Source organism: Seriola dumerili, unplaced genomic scaffold, assembly GCF_002260705.1.
Source record: "Seriola dumerili isolate Sdu_G_001 unplaced genomic scaffold, Sdu_1.0 BDQW01000083.1, whole genome shotgun sequence".
Lineage (NCBI taxonomy): Eukaryota > Metazoa > Chordata > Actinopteri > Carangiformes > Carangidae > Seriola > Seriola dumerili.
This window is the reverse complement of record NW_019174338.1, coordinates 666,883-683,688: the sequence shown is the minus strand read 5'-3', so window position 1 is coordinate 683,688 and position 16,806 is coordinate 666,883.

Below are 16,806 nucleotides of genomic sequence, written 5' to 3'. Positions count from 1 at the left end.
ACAGCTTGTGATCCACACAGCATAAATATGTGAGAACTTTGCATCATTATCGCTGTCATGAGGAGTTTGTAGATATTTAGTTGCAACCACAACTGAGTCACCTGTAGATAGAACTCACAAGCAGGTTTTAAAAGCACTAGATGTTTTCATGGGATTGACACTGAAAAAAATAACTTTGAGGTGGGAAATATAATCACCCAGACATTACAAATGATGGTTGTTCTACAGGATGATACTTAAATTAATAATGTTTTTGAATAAAATCTTGTGAAGAGTTTAAGCCGTCGGCTTAAGCAGCATGTGATACATGGTTGTCGTTAGTTTGTGTTAGAACACGCTAGGAGAAGCCAGATGATGAAAGCTGTTAGAGGTTTGCTTAAAAGATCTCCTGCTGTTGCGTGTAAGTGCATGTGCGTCTGCAGATCTGTCTATGTGTGTGCAGCTTAAGAATCATAAGTGTGCATGGGTCTGCATGTGTGAATTCGGTTCAAAAGCCTCCTGCCGTGTGCATGCGTATGTGTGTGACTGAATGTGTGTCACACATCTCACCATCTGCACAACAGCAGACGCAGCACTAGCAAACAGCTTTTTTTTTTCTCCCCCCCCTCCACCCCTCGCTGTGAATTCCTTACATTCACAAGACCTGAGGGCAACTCAGAATGAGAGCGCTCGGCACAAGTGTGTTATGTTTCCCCTGCCCTCCTTCTTTTTCTTTTTCTTTTTTTTTTTTTTTTATAGCTTTCTCTTGTGACTCTCAGAAGCGTGTGTGTTTGTGCGCCTCTAATTCATGGCTTCTTTTCTTAAAGCGCTGTCAGAGCGACTGTAACTAAGTATAATGTAGCCGCAGAGCTCCTATGCAGCTGTAAATAACATGTGGTAAAAGGTGGCAAGGGTGGGAGGGCGCTGAATGTATTGCCTTTTATATGGCCCCCATGTGCAGGAATATGCACATATATATGTAAGCCAAGCCACACACACACGCACACACACACACACACACACTCTGTACACATACACATGATTACATAAGAGAGGGACAGTGTAGGTGAGTGTGTGTGAGAGATAAAGTGCATGTTGGGGTGAGAGGTCCTTACTCTCACTGTGGCTTTTAGCTACTTGAGACTCTGTAGGTACATGCTGACAAAATTAACCCTCATGCCCCCCCACCCCCACCCCCACCCCCAACAACTCAGGTTTCCTCATTTTCCTTAACACACCTTCTCTCTCTGAGTCTCTGAGTCTAGCCCCTAGTGTCCTAGTAGTGTATCAAGTCAGTCTACAAGTTTTTTTACTGTATCTTTTAAAGTGTCCCCCCCCAAGGGGAAAGCGGTAAATTTGACCCCCCCCCCCCAGAATTGTCATTCATTGATACACGTTCAAGTTCATAAAGTACAGTTGGTCGGGTGGAGGCAGTATTCATTGTAGTGTAGTGGTAAAGTAACAGAAGAAGAAGATACTCTGCATGTGTGTTTGTCTATGTTTCACACACATTCCAGTAAAAAGAGAAAGCAGGCTGATAAGATGCAGGTTCAAGGTCAAATAACAATCAAATTACAATGTCGTTGGCAGCGTGTTGTGTGTCATATTGAGGTTCATTATTTCAGAGTTTGTGTGGGACAAGTAAAAAAGTTTGTAGAACTTGGCTACATTACAAACCACATTATCAGAGCAATGAATAAAGTATTGAGATGAGGTAAAACCGTATTCAGTAGTGAATAAATGTCAACATTTTGTATTCAGTTCTCAATGTTTCCAGTTATTGTGGCAATGATTTGCATCCATATAACCAGATTGCATTGTCTACATCCCCAGCCTCACATTCACTCCCTATTCGCCCCATCCATGCCCCTCACACCGTTGGTCTGATTGACTTGAAATTTGACAGACACGTCCACCTCAATGTGCACTACAAAAAAGCCAAATAAATAATGAAAGTCTGTGTGACATCCACTGATGTTCTGGTGTGTTTTGTTCCCAAGGAGTGTTGTTTTTCTCTCCAAGTGTGTTGCAGGTCTGTCATGCCCTCCCCTTTTTTCCCTAATTAGATGCCTGAACCATCCCACCTGGAGACTGTAGCAGATGACTGTCAGCTGTTCCTCACTTCCTCGTCAGCGGACATCTAAACAACCCTCCCAGAACTGGTGTTTCTGCCCTTTTTGGCCACTAAGCTGCCTATTTATCTTTTGTGTTGTTGCTGTGGTTGTTTTTAGGCCTTGTGAGTAAGATTCTTTCTTGTCCTTGCCAATTGAAATGTTCCTGTTGTGCAAACAACTTTATTAATGCAGAGTAAGCTTTGTAGGGGTCCTCTGCCTTTTTCTTTTTCTTGTTTTCTCGTGTTTTGAGGCCAGTCAGGGAGATTTTCAGATACTTTAACTTACTCCCCATGTCCCCCTGGATAGTTTCCTTAAGAGGGTCGTAACAGCCCAGCTGGATAATTCTTTTGCTAATTTGCATGATTTAAAACAACAGTAAAATAAATAAAACTTTACAAATTTTGAGATTAGAAACACAAAATTTGGTATATGGCCTTGTCGGGCGAAAATACAAATTTCTATATCAATTCTATCAGTCGAAAAACATGGCCGCCATTAACAAAAATATCTTCACAAAAGGCGGGGCTTATAGAATAATAGCCAGAGCAAGTATTTACCAAAATCTGAAGTGGCATATTGATTGATTGAAGTGGGTGGGGCCTATTCATCAATATGTGCCATCTTAAGCCTTTGCTCAATTTGCAGAGAGCTGGAATGAGCCAGAGACACAAAAATTTGTATCATAACTACAAATGATCTGGAAATGCTTCACAAAAATCATGATCCCATTCGGCCATATGGTGGCGCTATAATTAACAGCCAAAACAGGGCCGACGTCAACCAAAATAACTAAGGGCGGGGCTTAGCTAGTGTTCATCATAACTCATTAACCATTTGTCCAATCACCATAAAACTTGGTAGATATCTTCAGGTTGTTATAGGGAGTAGGTCTACCAAAGCAGTAATTAGCTAAAATTCAGCTGCTTCTCTCTGAGTGCAAAATGGTTATAACCAACGAATTGCCACTTGCAGTTATACATTTCTAAATTGTTTTCTATCACAGTTAGAGGTGATAGTTAAAATATCTTTTATCTGTCAAACAGTCCGAAACCCAAATGCGACTGCAATGCAAAATGAACAAAAGCAGAAAATCTTTGAGATCAACTGAGATCCTGTAACCATCAAATATTTAGAATTTTTGCTTGAAATTCATCCATTGGCTAAAGCACTTATCCTTTGAGGATCAATAACAACAAATCACAGGGGGCTGGAGCCATTCCCAGCTGACATTGGGCAAGAGGCGGGGTATATCCTGGGCAGGTTGCCACAGGTCTGACATATACAGTAGAGACAAACTAGAAAGACTAGCTCCTGAAAAACAATATAGCATACTGATGTCTTGCAGGTCATAGAGGTCTGAATGTTGGCATTGGATGTAAATGTGAGATGCATAGCTTTCCAATCTACACTTTTTCCTATGGGCACACTGAGCTGGTACGACTTTATTGGTGGAAATATTGGACAAAACTTTGAGGCCTGCATTATTTTCAATGCAAACGTATTTTTAACACTCAAAACTGTATTTCTACAATATCTGTGCCTGGGTAACTATGGTGAAGATTACATGATTTATGGTATGGTAAAATTGTACAAGCTATATTCCCACGCATCACCTCATCCCCCGCACCGGAAGTTGTGATTTCATCTCTGTAAGTAAAGGCGCATTACCACCACTGGCACTAAATGTTGGCACTGGTTGTAAATTGTGAGCTGCAGAATCGCCAAATATGAATGTAATTTCTGCTGGACCACGTTGAAGTAGGCCTATTATCATTATTATTATTCTACTTCTTCTCTTCCCCAAAATTGCCATTTGTCCTGCATCCCACACTGACCATGAAATCTACATGCCAAAACATTTGGAACTGCTGAATTAGAAACCTCAGGAGTACTTTATGTGAACCACTTTGCAAGATTTAATCATTCATTTTAAAGAGGCAGTGTATGAATAAGTGGAAAAGCAACAGAGAGAGACTCTAAATAACATGCTGGATCAGAAACACATTAAAAAGTGTTAGTGTTAAACTGCCAACTGAGGCTTAATTACAGCAAACACATACGTAATGTTTAAACAGGGGTTCAGAGTGGAGGTGAGGATTTCTGCTCTGCCAGTGACAGCGATGCTTTGTGTAATGTTACGCAAGAACTGATAATACTTTCATACACAAGCATGTCGGCGCATGCACACATATATACATTCATGGACACACGAATGCTCTTGCAGACTGAAACACACTCAGGTAGAATAAGTGTCTCTGCAGTTGCTATTGAGGATAGATTATGGTCATCACAGCCTTCCCTAAGGGGACGTGACTCATTAGATAAACACATGATGAAGCCAGTGCTCACATTAACACATCATAACATCACAGCCTGTTAAGTATTTGCCAGCATACTGGACAGTACTGTGTACTGAAGACACACAGATGATATTAGTGCTTGTGACTAATGGACCACTCTCCTCCAAAAGTCTTTTATATAGCTCCTTTACTCACTCAGTATATCTAATTAGTTCTGATACCTCACAATAAAATGAGTTTACTGAGTAAAATGTACCTGTTTAATCCTTCCAATCAAAAGTGCAATCTCCTGAATGAGTTAATAGGAAGATTGTTTTCGACATTTAGACTTAATCAGATTTTAATAGAGGCTATTAATCATTTCTGATGGATCACACATCCAGGGCGTCGCAGAAGAGCAACAGGCTTCATGTACATCGCCACTGTATCTGCTGTGAATGAACGGACAGTGTGATGCTGTCAAAGCAGTTTGAAAACACTTTTTTCCTTAGCTGTGAATCCAAGCTAGATGGCTATCTGCCGTCTTGAGTGAAGAAACAACGTTTATTTAAAAAAAAAAGAAAGAATTCCTTTTAAAGCCAACATTACATCCAACAAGCTTTCAAGCAGTTTTACTGTTACAGACGAAATGTCCAATGTCGCAATAAAATCATGAGTTTTGCTAGAGTTGCGGCGCACTCATCATCTCGATCATTTGGTGTGAGGTGACTGACTCACTGGGCAGTTTTAGGTCTTTTTTTTTTTTATCTTGACGTTCTAATAAAATAAAACATGTTTAATATTATTGTAAAGTTTTAGTCTTAGCTACTTTAAAATAGCCACAAACTATGACGCTTTATCCAGCACCAAACAGGAAGCAGCAAACCAAGGTGCGAGCTAGCGGGTGAGGGTAACTGGACACAAGGAAAATAATTTCAAAATAAAACAGGAAATCATATCACACTTAATCACACTTATAACGTTGTGTTCCTTCCTTTGTATAATAACAGTTATAATAATAATAGTGATGTACAATTTTAAAGAGAAAAAAGTCAGGGGGAAAAAAAAAGTTTTTCTTCCTGTAGATTTTCACCAGGAGCATGATGGGAAACAATTTCAGAGGGAAATTCTGCGAGACCCCAAGTCTTTACAAAATCTTATAGTGTGAGACTAAAAACCCATATCGCACATTGTCTTTAGATGTGAGAGGGTGTCAGACTTAAATCTTTCTTGTGTTTGGTAGGCATCAGGGACACAGACAAAAATTTAGAGGCACAGTCATTTTAAAGAGTAACATCAAACATGCAGGGGCAACATATGTTGAGGTTTCAAACTCGGGTCTCTCTCTCTGTGATGTTAAGTTTTGACCTTACTCTGTAAAGTGCCTCGATATAACGTATGTTGTGGTCTGGTGCTATACACATTAACAATTGAGTGGCTCTGCCGCTCCTTCGCACCAAGGACCAGGACCAGAATACACTGACGGATCCAGACGATGCTGGAGAGACTGTATATCTAATCTAGCACGGGAACGCCTCAAAGTCCCCCAGGAGCTTTCACTAGTTTAAAGTAAATCAACAATTTATGCTCTCCAGTGATATCACTACAGTATGTCACACCAGTTAAAAATGCTTTGAAAGTCTTTAGACTGGGTCTGGCGGTCACGCTCCAATCCCAACCCCATGAGCTCCTGGCCTCTCTGGCCCTCCGCCCCACCGACTCTCCGACAGCTAGAGGTGATTTTAATGAAGCAGAACAAACTGGCGAAGGGAGAGAGAAATAGGAAAAGAAGGAAGGAAGAAAAATGATTGATTTCTCTTCTCTACTCTGCCTTCGTCACTGGTCAGTGCCTAAAATGTAAAACATATGTTAATGTGGACAAAAAGAAGAAGGGAAAGAAAATATAAAAAAGAAGACAGATAGTGGTGACAGATGTTGTTACTAAAAGTAACTCGATATTGTGTAGAGGCACAGAAATATCCAAGAGTTTATCATATAGTTGGTGGGTTTTGTCCGTGTCTAGACTCCCATCTTATGAATATATATATATATATATATATATATATATATATATATATATACAGCAAATGGAGAGGCCAGAGAAAGTGAGGTATGATAGCTTGTAGACAAGGTGAGTCGAGGGCTCGGCGTATTGCCGTAGGGAGATGAATTCTTAACCTGACAGACCAGTCTTTGGCATACCACGCTACTTTTCCACTCACACTTTGACTTTGAACTGCAGGTTTCATTTTGCTTTACTTCTCTTAGTGAGTGTCAGTTATCTCACAGACACGTTATCACCACACTCGACTACTTTATCTAAAGTTTATGTTGGATCATTGAGTCAAAATCATGCAGTTTCAACTCTGTTTTTCTTCCCTCTCTGCTCGCATTTAAATTAGGAAAACAAAGAAGCATAATGCAAACTGGAACAATGCATTAAAGTAATGTTTTATGAACCTGATACTATTGACATTTGACAATAAATTGACATAAACATATGCTAAATGTTTCTTACACAGTAGTATATATAAATACAATATAATTATGCTGTGTTCGTGTCATTGTTAAATTGAGCCTCGGTGTTGCTTTCCAAGGCTGGAGAAAAGCTTTAGGCGAGTAAAGGAATGAAGTTTTGATGCTGAACTCACAACTAGACTGGTAAGTAAAACAGCTGTTAATGCTTGTCTATGTAGAAATAGCAAAACTTACAAATAGCTCCTTTTTTAAGTACAGTTTGCGGACAATAATTCTGTACTTCTACTTAAGTAAAGGATCGGATTACTTGTTTCACCACTGATCAACAGCAGCATGTCTTTCCAGAAACAGTGACCTGTGGTAAATCCACAGATCTCGCTGTCAACAGTTTTCACTGGAGACTACTTTCTACTGAAGTGTAATTGCTAGTAGTCTCAATGGAAACTTTTTTTTTTTCTTTCAAACAAGCAAGCCAAAGCTTTTACTGAGAACCGATAGTTCTGTGGCTCCTGAAAATGGCTCGAAAACGCTCCCCACAGTCAGTTTTCCATGTCTTAACAGCATGAATCGTAATGCTGCGATAGAGAACCTTATTTTGCACATAAACAGGCACATAATTTGCGATAAGCTGTGACCAGTTTGATGTGAAATCGACTCACTTGGATACAGGTTATGAGAAGTGGCTAATCTGTGTTTTACCCACAAAGTCAAACTTGTTTGCATGACAAAATTTTTTTTTTTTTTTTTTTGGTGTCGATCACTTTTGCTGACGGCTGGTTCCAGTTTGCAAATTGCCCATCTATGACACATGGTAGACCATTGTGTCAGGAGGATCTTTTGTAAACACAAACAATACACACATGCCAAGCACATTCAAGCTGTTCCTCATGAAAGGGGAACTGCAGAGCTGAAGTCAGTCATGAAAATACCGAAGCGAGATCCCTGCCAGCTACAGTGGTTCCATCCTCAGGAAGGTACTTTGTGTCCACCCATTGCGTAGTGTCCTGTGGGAATTATGTAAGACATGCTCTCAGAAGCACATGAGCAGCCAAATTGCTGGAGAGTGGACTCCATCCCCTCCTGCTGTCATAAACTTGGCTCTCACCAGGCTGGTTTGCTTCCCATTGTTGACATACGGGAGAATTCCTCACTCCCTCATGTGTGTGAGTTAGCGTGTGTGTGTGTGTGTGTGTGTGTGTGTGTGTTTATATACATATGTATACACTTACCACTAACACCGGGCATACAAATGGACAGTAAGTGTGCAGGATGATGAGTGTGTCTGAGTGTGTGTGTGTGTGCGAGAGGGTTTTTCCAGCTTGCACCCATGTGTGTAAAAAATGGATCATTTACCAATCCCATTGTTGCGGGTTAATGAAATGAACTGTACTGGCATTTCTCTGGACCCAGGAGACAGGACACTGTGTGGTTATGTGTGTGTGTGTACCACCTCAGTGAGCTGCATAGCCAAACAGAGGACAGGAACATTGTGTACCTGAGATACCACCATATATAAATCTCTTTTCTTTTCTTCTGCTTTGATTTTTCAGGCACGCATCAGGTGAAAAAGGTCTGTGCATAATAAAATGTGTTTTTGTATTCCTAATTGGTAAAATCTTATTTCATTGTGAAGCACTGGTTCACTCAGTCCCTATTTGCCATGCTCTCTCTCTCTCTCTCTCTCTCTCGCTCACAAACGTGTTGACAGTGGACCCATCTCTCGGACTGCCACATTGGTAGTGTCACGGTTAGGCTGTGACTCTAGCTTGTTTTCCTGTTTCCCCTGTCCGTCTGTCTGTGTGTGTGTGTGTGTGTGTGTGTGTGTGTGTGTGTGGCATGGGTGTGGCTCACTCCCTCTCCCTGGCTCTTGCTTCACCTCCTCACCTGCCTCCAATCAACTCATCGAGCTCAACAGTATAAGAAGCCTGGCACTCCCTCCACTCGTCGCCAGTTTGTTCAGTCTATCTCAGTGGTAACAGCGCTCTCGGCTGAAGTCTGTTCAGGTGTGTTTTCCTCGTGCCGGCCAACATTAATTTGTATCTCCGTGTCTCCAGGAAACCCCCTCCAGCCCTCAGCCTCTGTCTCCATCTATCTCTGCAACCATTCTACCTATTACAATAAATCCACAACTTCTTGCTACCTACTGGTCTTGTGTTCTGCTTTTGGGTCCAACAGAAAACCGAACCGTAACAGGTGGGCCAATCAAAAAAATCTATAAAGTTTTTACCATCCTCGCCTGTCTCTTCGCCGTCCCTCTCTGTGTGCCTGTCATTCGGGGTTGTGCAGAGCTGCGTGTGTGTCAGGACTGGGCTCTCTGGCCAATCGCATCATTGTAATCAACCCCATCAAGCTGAGCAAAGTCAGTGATGGACGTTATTCGTTTGACACTGAAGCAATAGAGCTTTGTATATTCAGTTATTTAGCACCTTTTTTTATATATATATGGTATTATTTAAAAACAAATGTTATATTTTCTTTCACTGCAAACTAAAGTTGCAAAATCTAGAACCGTGTACTCGAACACATTCCAATGAGCCAGGAATGAGGGTGAGGAGAAATATTGACAACGGGTCAGAAACTGAGATGAACTGTACGGAGAGTCTGAGCCAGAGTGAACAGCTGTGGTGGATTTAATGTTCTAAATTTTCATCAGCATCATCAAAAAAGCACAAACACAAACAGAATAGTTCACCGTCAAAAAAAGAATGAAAATAAAAATGATGTTGACATTGAACGCAGCTTTTGGAAATTCAACCTGTATGTTGCTTTCAAATGCTGATAGTGGAGTAGACGACACATGAAACAGTGTTATTATTGTATTAAAAGAAAACTTTAAGTATTGCAATGTGTGAAAATGTAGCAAAATTACAAGGACACACACACACACGTTTGAGGACACATGCGTTCCCTTTGAAGTTGTGAGGACCGGTGATCCTAGACTCTGGGGGGGGGGGTCACAGGCAACAAAGAAGCCCCCCCCCCCAACACACACACATTTGCACACATACATGTAGACTACCGGGAGATGCAAGAGTTTACACATGTTCCCTGAACGCCTCACATGCAGGCAGTCTGTAGACACTAGCTACAGCACACATCATCAGGGGCCCCATTTAGGGGGTTTTGGGGCAGCAGCAGTGCACTGTATAGTGTCTTTATCAGAGGTTTAAGGGGGTTTACAGTTGTTGTTGTTGTTGTGGTTGTTGCAAAATGTGCCAATATGAGGGGCCATCAGGGGCCCCTTTTCCCCTTGGGGGCCCCAAACATTTGCCTGGTTTGCCTCCCCTGACGGTGCGCCTCTGCTCACTCCATAAGGTCTACAGCTCAAACTGGTCTTCGCAAAGATAGAAAAACACACACACACACACTCACACACACACACACACACACACACACACACACACACACACACAGACTCTCTCTTGTTGACAGAGTCTGACAGTCTGATTTCACTGATGTTGCAACATATTTTTTACATGTGTTCTTTTTGTGCTTTCTTTAGCATTTTACTCCTTTTTTCTCCTGCTCTCTCAAAGACACACACACACACACACACATTCACTCACACATACACACACTAAGTCTGAACTTGGCTAAGAGTTGTGCGCTGTTACATAACAGTTATCATCTGATCCCACATGTCAAATCAGCACATGGGCTGTTGTAGTTTGCTGCAAGGTAACTTGTGTCTGACCTTCAGATTTGTGTACAGTATCTGTTTCTCCTGCTCCCTCAAACACAGTGACACACAGCTGTTGTTCACTTCACTCAGCAACTTTTTAGCTACTGAAAAAAAACCCCCTCACCTGTTCCTCTTTTTATATTCCCATTAATATATGTTGAAAAATAAATATTTAAATATAACATTTCTATCTAAATAGTTAAATCTTTCTGTTTCTCAGATGGTTTCTTAATTGATTTTTTGAAAGATAAATATACCATGTAAAGACTGTAGCCAATAAACGTGTAATGTTAATGCCCTGGAGAATCTCCCTGTCACTTATTAAATTCAGAATAAGTGAAAAAAGTATTTTTTATTTTTTTATTTTTTCAAGTTAAATTAAATCAACTTGATTCGCAGCGAGGAGAAGTTAAAATGTTTTTTATTTTTTTACATTTATACTGATTTAGATACAGCATCTTGCTGCTGTTGCTTGTTTATACATGCTCAGTATGGCTTTACCAAGCAGCCAGTGATTGAGTATACCTTGGTATTTGATAATATAAGTAACCTGCATTTTTGTCTTCTCTCAGAAAAGCTTAGACCCCTGGACATCAACAGAGAAGGGAGCCTCAATGCTGAACCTGAGAGGAGCGGCCAATAGAGTGTAGTTCAGATCCAGATGTGTTGAATTAAGTCCTCCTGCTGCATCCCAGAATGCCTCTGAGACTGCGCTAGCCCATAAATCAACATGATCTATATCCACAACAGTCACTGCGTAGAAACACACAGCTTGCTTTTGCTCTTAGCTGTTACCTCTCTCTACATCTCTGCTTTTACACAATGACTCAGCAAACACGCTCGGAGCAAGAAAACATCCAAAGCCATTCTTTAAAATGTGAAGGGGGGGGGGGGGGGGGGTTGGGGGGTGGTGGGTGGGGGGGGGTGGTAAGTGGTGGGCAGAAAACGAGTCTGGCTGAAGGAAGAGCAGAGAATGGGGGCATAATTTCCATGCAAATTTGCCATGTGGTACAAATCTTACATTGACATTCCTCATGTTTTCCAGCTTTATGTTCCTTATGCAACTTTACGGGAAACAGTTTTTTTTTTTTTTTTGTCTCCCTCCCTGAGCTACATGTGAATACAAAGAACAAGGGGTATGTTTGAATGAGTTACTGTTAAAAGGCGCGTTTGAAACCTGGTGCTGAATGTTTGAATTGTTTGTTCCTAATTTTTCTTTTCTATATGAGTTTTTTTCTTTTTTAAAATACATCTGGTAAAATCTACTTTCAAACACTCGTAGCATTTGTAGCAATGTTTCTGACATGAGTGAATAAAAAACTAATATGTTAAAAGGGAGGGGAAGGTATAATATCTCAGACAACTCTTGCATAATTTTCTGTTTTTTTTTTTTATTTTGCCAACTTTGGGGCAGTGCAAAAAGCTGTAAACACAACACTGACATAGTTTATACAGCTAACTTGTTAGCATAACGTTGTGGGAAGTAAAATGAAAAAAAAAAAAAACAAAGCCATAAAGGGTAGTTTGGTATTTTGTTCATATTTGTGCTGAATGAAAAGATCAAATACCGTTCTCATCTGTGCACCGAATGCAAAGCAAAGATAGCAGCTGGTTAGCTTAGCTAGCCAAAGGTAACAAAGTCCACCTGCTAGCATCCCTAAAGCTCGCTAACTGACGCATTATATCAACAATCTTCACTATTTTTTTTATTTTATTTTAATTTTTTTTCCATGAAAGCTACACTGGCAGAGCAAGAGCCACCCCAGAACATCAGAAGCCGCCCCAACTGTGTCAAACAAAGGATTTGTCATCCCACAACAGATGCGTAATGCAGCCAATGCAATCCTAGGTTTGCCTTTGACTTTCTTCATGTTATAGCTGTAGTTTGTTGTTGCAATCCTTTCGAAGCGTTCAAGATATGCTCTGTTGAGTCATGTATGTGCTCATAAAGAAAGACATTACTTTTTTTTTGTACAAGTGGTTTCAAAGTGGGAAAGTCTGTCTTCAGACACCAAACTCCAGCAGAGCAGCGTGATGAGACGGGCAGAGCTGTGTAATAAAGTTGGAGTGAGAGAGGATATAGCCACATGGAAGGGGTTTTCAATAAAGATGAAAATCTCCTTGTGCTCATTCACATCACTGAATCTTGATTCAAACGCTCCCCTCATCCGTCCCAAAGCCTCGACAAATCCTCTGTGGCTGAAGTGCTGCAGCAGTCATGGGTCATTTGTGGTGATAGCTCTGAGTTTTGGGGACAGTTATTTTATTCTGGAGTGCGCTGATTGCCTTCAGCACGTGGCTGCGAAGCTTATCTCTCCCTTGAAGCTGCAAGTTCAGAGCGTTCAGGTGAGGTCAGTCAGAAGGGCAAGCCGTATGAGCCAGTGTGGGTCTTCCAACTCTGGTTCGTTTCCCCCTGCTGTCTGTGAAAGTGTGAGGAGGGAGGAGGCTCAGGAACCGTTGGCGCACTTTTCCTGCATCAAAATTTGGAATTCATTATTTCTGAGTTTTGATATCTTTGACTCTTGGTGTATTGATGCAGTGAAAACCAATAAATTTGGGCACTTCTTCTTTGTTTTCATGAGACCACCAAGCCCTTTCTCTTTGCACTCGCATGCTTGAGGTGCCAAATGTACGCACACTTGCAAGACTTGACCAATTCAGTTTTCGGGAACCTCACACAAACCGAGCAACATCTGCTGGTGCTTGATGTCTTTTCTCTGCCTCATAATGGTCGAGTCAGACAATTTTCAATCCCTTTTACTTGCTATTGGGTCCTTGTCAAAGTTTTTGAACGTTCTTCTGTTGCCAAAAACAAAACAAAACCATTCTTTTACTATTTCTGAGTCTGAGAAGGGTTTTGTTGCTCTAACCTAGATCCATGCGATTTCAAGAGGCCTCAGTTAAACTCTGCTTCAGGAGTTTCTGTGGATCAGGTTTTCCCGTTCAGTGCAAAGCAGTAAGCTTCATGAGCCCACTGACGGGAGGATAAGTTTTGTCGGATCTTGGATGTGTAGTTTTGAAATGGCGCTCCGAGTTACTTTATTGAAACTGGAGCAGGTTGGTTTGCGTGGTGAACACCAACCAGGGTTGGATCCGTGGAGACAAATACAAGTTTTTCTGTACATTGTTCTTCAAATTTCCTATGCTCATCTTTTTTGGCTCCTGCCTTTCTTCTTGCTGTATGCTCCAAGTCCTCGTGTCTTTTCCTTTGTCACACCACTTTGTGTCTGTCCTCTGATTTGAGCCTTTGTTTGATTAGTAATTGATCCATTTTTACTGCCCAAGCTGATCACCTATCCAGCAAGAGCCAAACTAACGTTATTACGCAAGTGTGCAGTGTTGCCAGATTGGTGAGTTTCCCTCCATACCACACCAACCAACTATTTATTTACCTTATCCAAACACCATTGTTGTTGCCATTGTTGTAAGTCTTCAGTTCCATGTATCAGTTCCACATACTGCCATCTTATGTGTATGAATAGTGCAGCTCTTTGGGGTTTTTCTATGAATTATTTGCATTGGGTGTGTTATCATATAATTACTAGCTTCCATGCGAGCCGCCAATTAAAGCTTGGCGAGCTGCATGAGGCTCTCGAGCTGCGCAGTGTGTGACACTGCATTTTATGTTGTTTTTGTAATCCATACAAAAAAAACCAAAGTGTGAAAACTACAATTTGCGAGTTTGCAGGATGTTGTCTACCCCAAACTATTTATTTTTCTTCTGTTTCTAGTCATCACCAGCTATTTGCTAACTTTGTGAGCTGTGTGTGAAAATAAAACTGTTAAGACTGAACCAAAATATTAAAATTATAAGTTGTAAAACAAAAACTACAGGATGAGCTGACAGATACCGAAGTGCTCTGTAGACCTGAGGGGGGCTTTATTGTCCAGCTCAGGCAGGAAAATTGTCTTTTGGTCTGACCCAGAAAAATAAAAACATAAACATGCCCACGAGTTACATCACACCACGTTAAGAACATCTCACACATCCAAAACCATCTGTTATGTCACAAGTCAAGCTTGTAGGCCCGCCTCCCCCTCACATCGAACTTCCAATGAGCATAGAGAAACTTTCCACTCTCGCTGGGTTAATGTGAAAACAAACTGTGCACAGTGAAGCCCAAACATCCAACCGCAGGAACAAGGAGATCAACACAACCCCCAAGTTGAGTAAATATCTGTGGCTTCATCATAAGTCACCCTTTAATATCTTCACTGATATTATCAGTGTGGTTTGGTGCCATGCAGGGACACTGGCAACAGATATTGTTTGCACTTGATACACTGGCTGGACTTTATCAGTCTATCTATGAGCATTTCGTATTTTACATTGTCTAAATGTTTTGCCTGCATATCTCAAATGAAGATAAACACCAAAAATAAAGTGGATGTGTCTCCTTATGACTTTAACATCAAGCAGTCAGTAGTAGGAGACAGAAATGTTACACCACTGGGCCTGACTGCATGTTCAGACTGTGCTCTCTCCTGTGTGTGTGTGTGTGTGTGTGTGTTTCTGGTGAATATACAGCTATCATCTTAATGTTGTAGAAGTGCAGTCCTAGCAAAATAATTTAAAGATTTTGTATTTCTCAGTTCGAAAGGACTCATTTTACAGTCAACTGTTCGCCATCTAATTACAACTGATAAAAGAGTCAATTATGAGATGAGAGTAAAAAAAAAAAAGCATCTGCCCTCTGCTGCATTATGCAACTGTAAATCTACACTCGCTCTCTCTCTGTGCTGTCGTGGCTCGGCTCGTTCGTGAGCCTGTCTGGTAAACAGGACATCATGAGTTGGAATATGTGGTTTGTGCTGATCTGTCTTGTAATTAGCTAGCTTACTGTACTGTGATGTTTTGACATTAATCTTTGCGACAGTAATTGTAGCCCACTCTTTGTGGACGAGATCTGTTTTTATTATTCAGTTTCAATAGGAGCTAATTGAGAGGCTTATTCCGCTGGGTGTCGTCATGAGATAGGTAGAAAACATTCCTCAGCCTATTAAAGCAAGTATACACAACTTTTGAGGACATAACACATTCATCTTCTTACAAATGAAAAGTTTATTACATGAGCTAAAAAACACTCTGTTGCTCAGTTCAGGATATACTCGGGTTATTTGCTCGTACAACTTTTCTTATGCTGTGCTCTGATAAACTTAACAGATTATCTTCTCTCTAGTCTCCAACATGCACACCCTGCAAGATTTGACAATAATGGTGCATCGCACACCACAGCATGTGCACCGCGTCACATGATCTCATCTCATGTGACCTCACAAGGGAAGCAGATGTGAACAAAATGGAGCCTGTGGTGCTACAACCTGTCACATTAGTAAGACTTTGCAGTGAGAACAAACAAAAGCAGAAGGCTAAACAAGTGTGGGTGAGAAAAAATGATTAACCAACCAAGGTTGTCTAGTCATTTTTAAGATACGCCAAAAGTAGAATGCTAGCTAATGTTAGCCTAAAGCACTAGGCTACTTAATATTGCTTGGCAACACTGTCAGCTGTCATTCCGCTTTTAAATCCCCACATGTTTGACATTTATGTCAGAGCACGTACCATAAATATCATTATCTAACAGGTGGGCCACCTGGGTGCCCCCTTGTTACTTTTTTTGTGTGTCCACTGGAAACACTGCTGTGTTGAGAGTATTTGCAGCATATGTGTTGTCAAATTGATAAAGATGTTTTTCCGAATTTGTTTTGTGTTTTGTCTATTTGCACGTGTTCAAGTTGCAGTACCCTGAGCTCTCAGGGTCACAAAACTTGGCCTGAATGTGTTTTGTTCACTGTACCAACCAAATCACTGAGTCCTCCTAAAGGGAACATGAGGACAGCAACATAAAGCAGGAGATTTATTATTATACAACATTATTGCTGGCCTTTTGATGATAATGATGATGATAATAATAATAATAACAATAATTGCAAAACAAAACACAGTATTAGTTTTGAAATTTTTATTGTAAATGTGTTTTACGTAGTAGAACAAGAGCGAAAAATATAACATTTTTAGCAACTCTTTTTGTGCAGTGTTTACAGAGCACATTTGAAAATGACTTATCACATGTTTCATAATACAATATGCTACACTGCACTTGATGTGCAAATCAGGAAATGCTTTTGCACATATGTATTTTTAAAAATGCTGATCCATGGACATACCACGAAACATTTCATGAGCCCTTTTTTAATAATGTGTCGTGTAAACACTTGACAAAAAAAACAGTTGCTACATTTTTTCACTATATATTTGAATTATCATGTTATG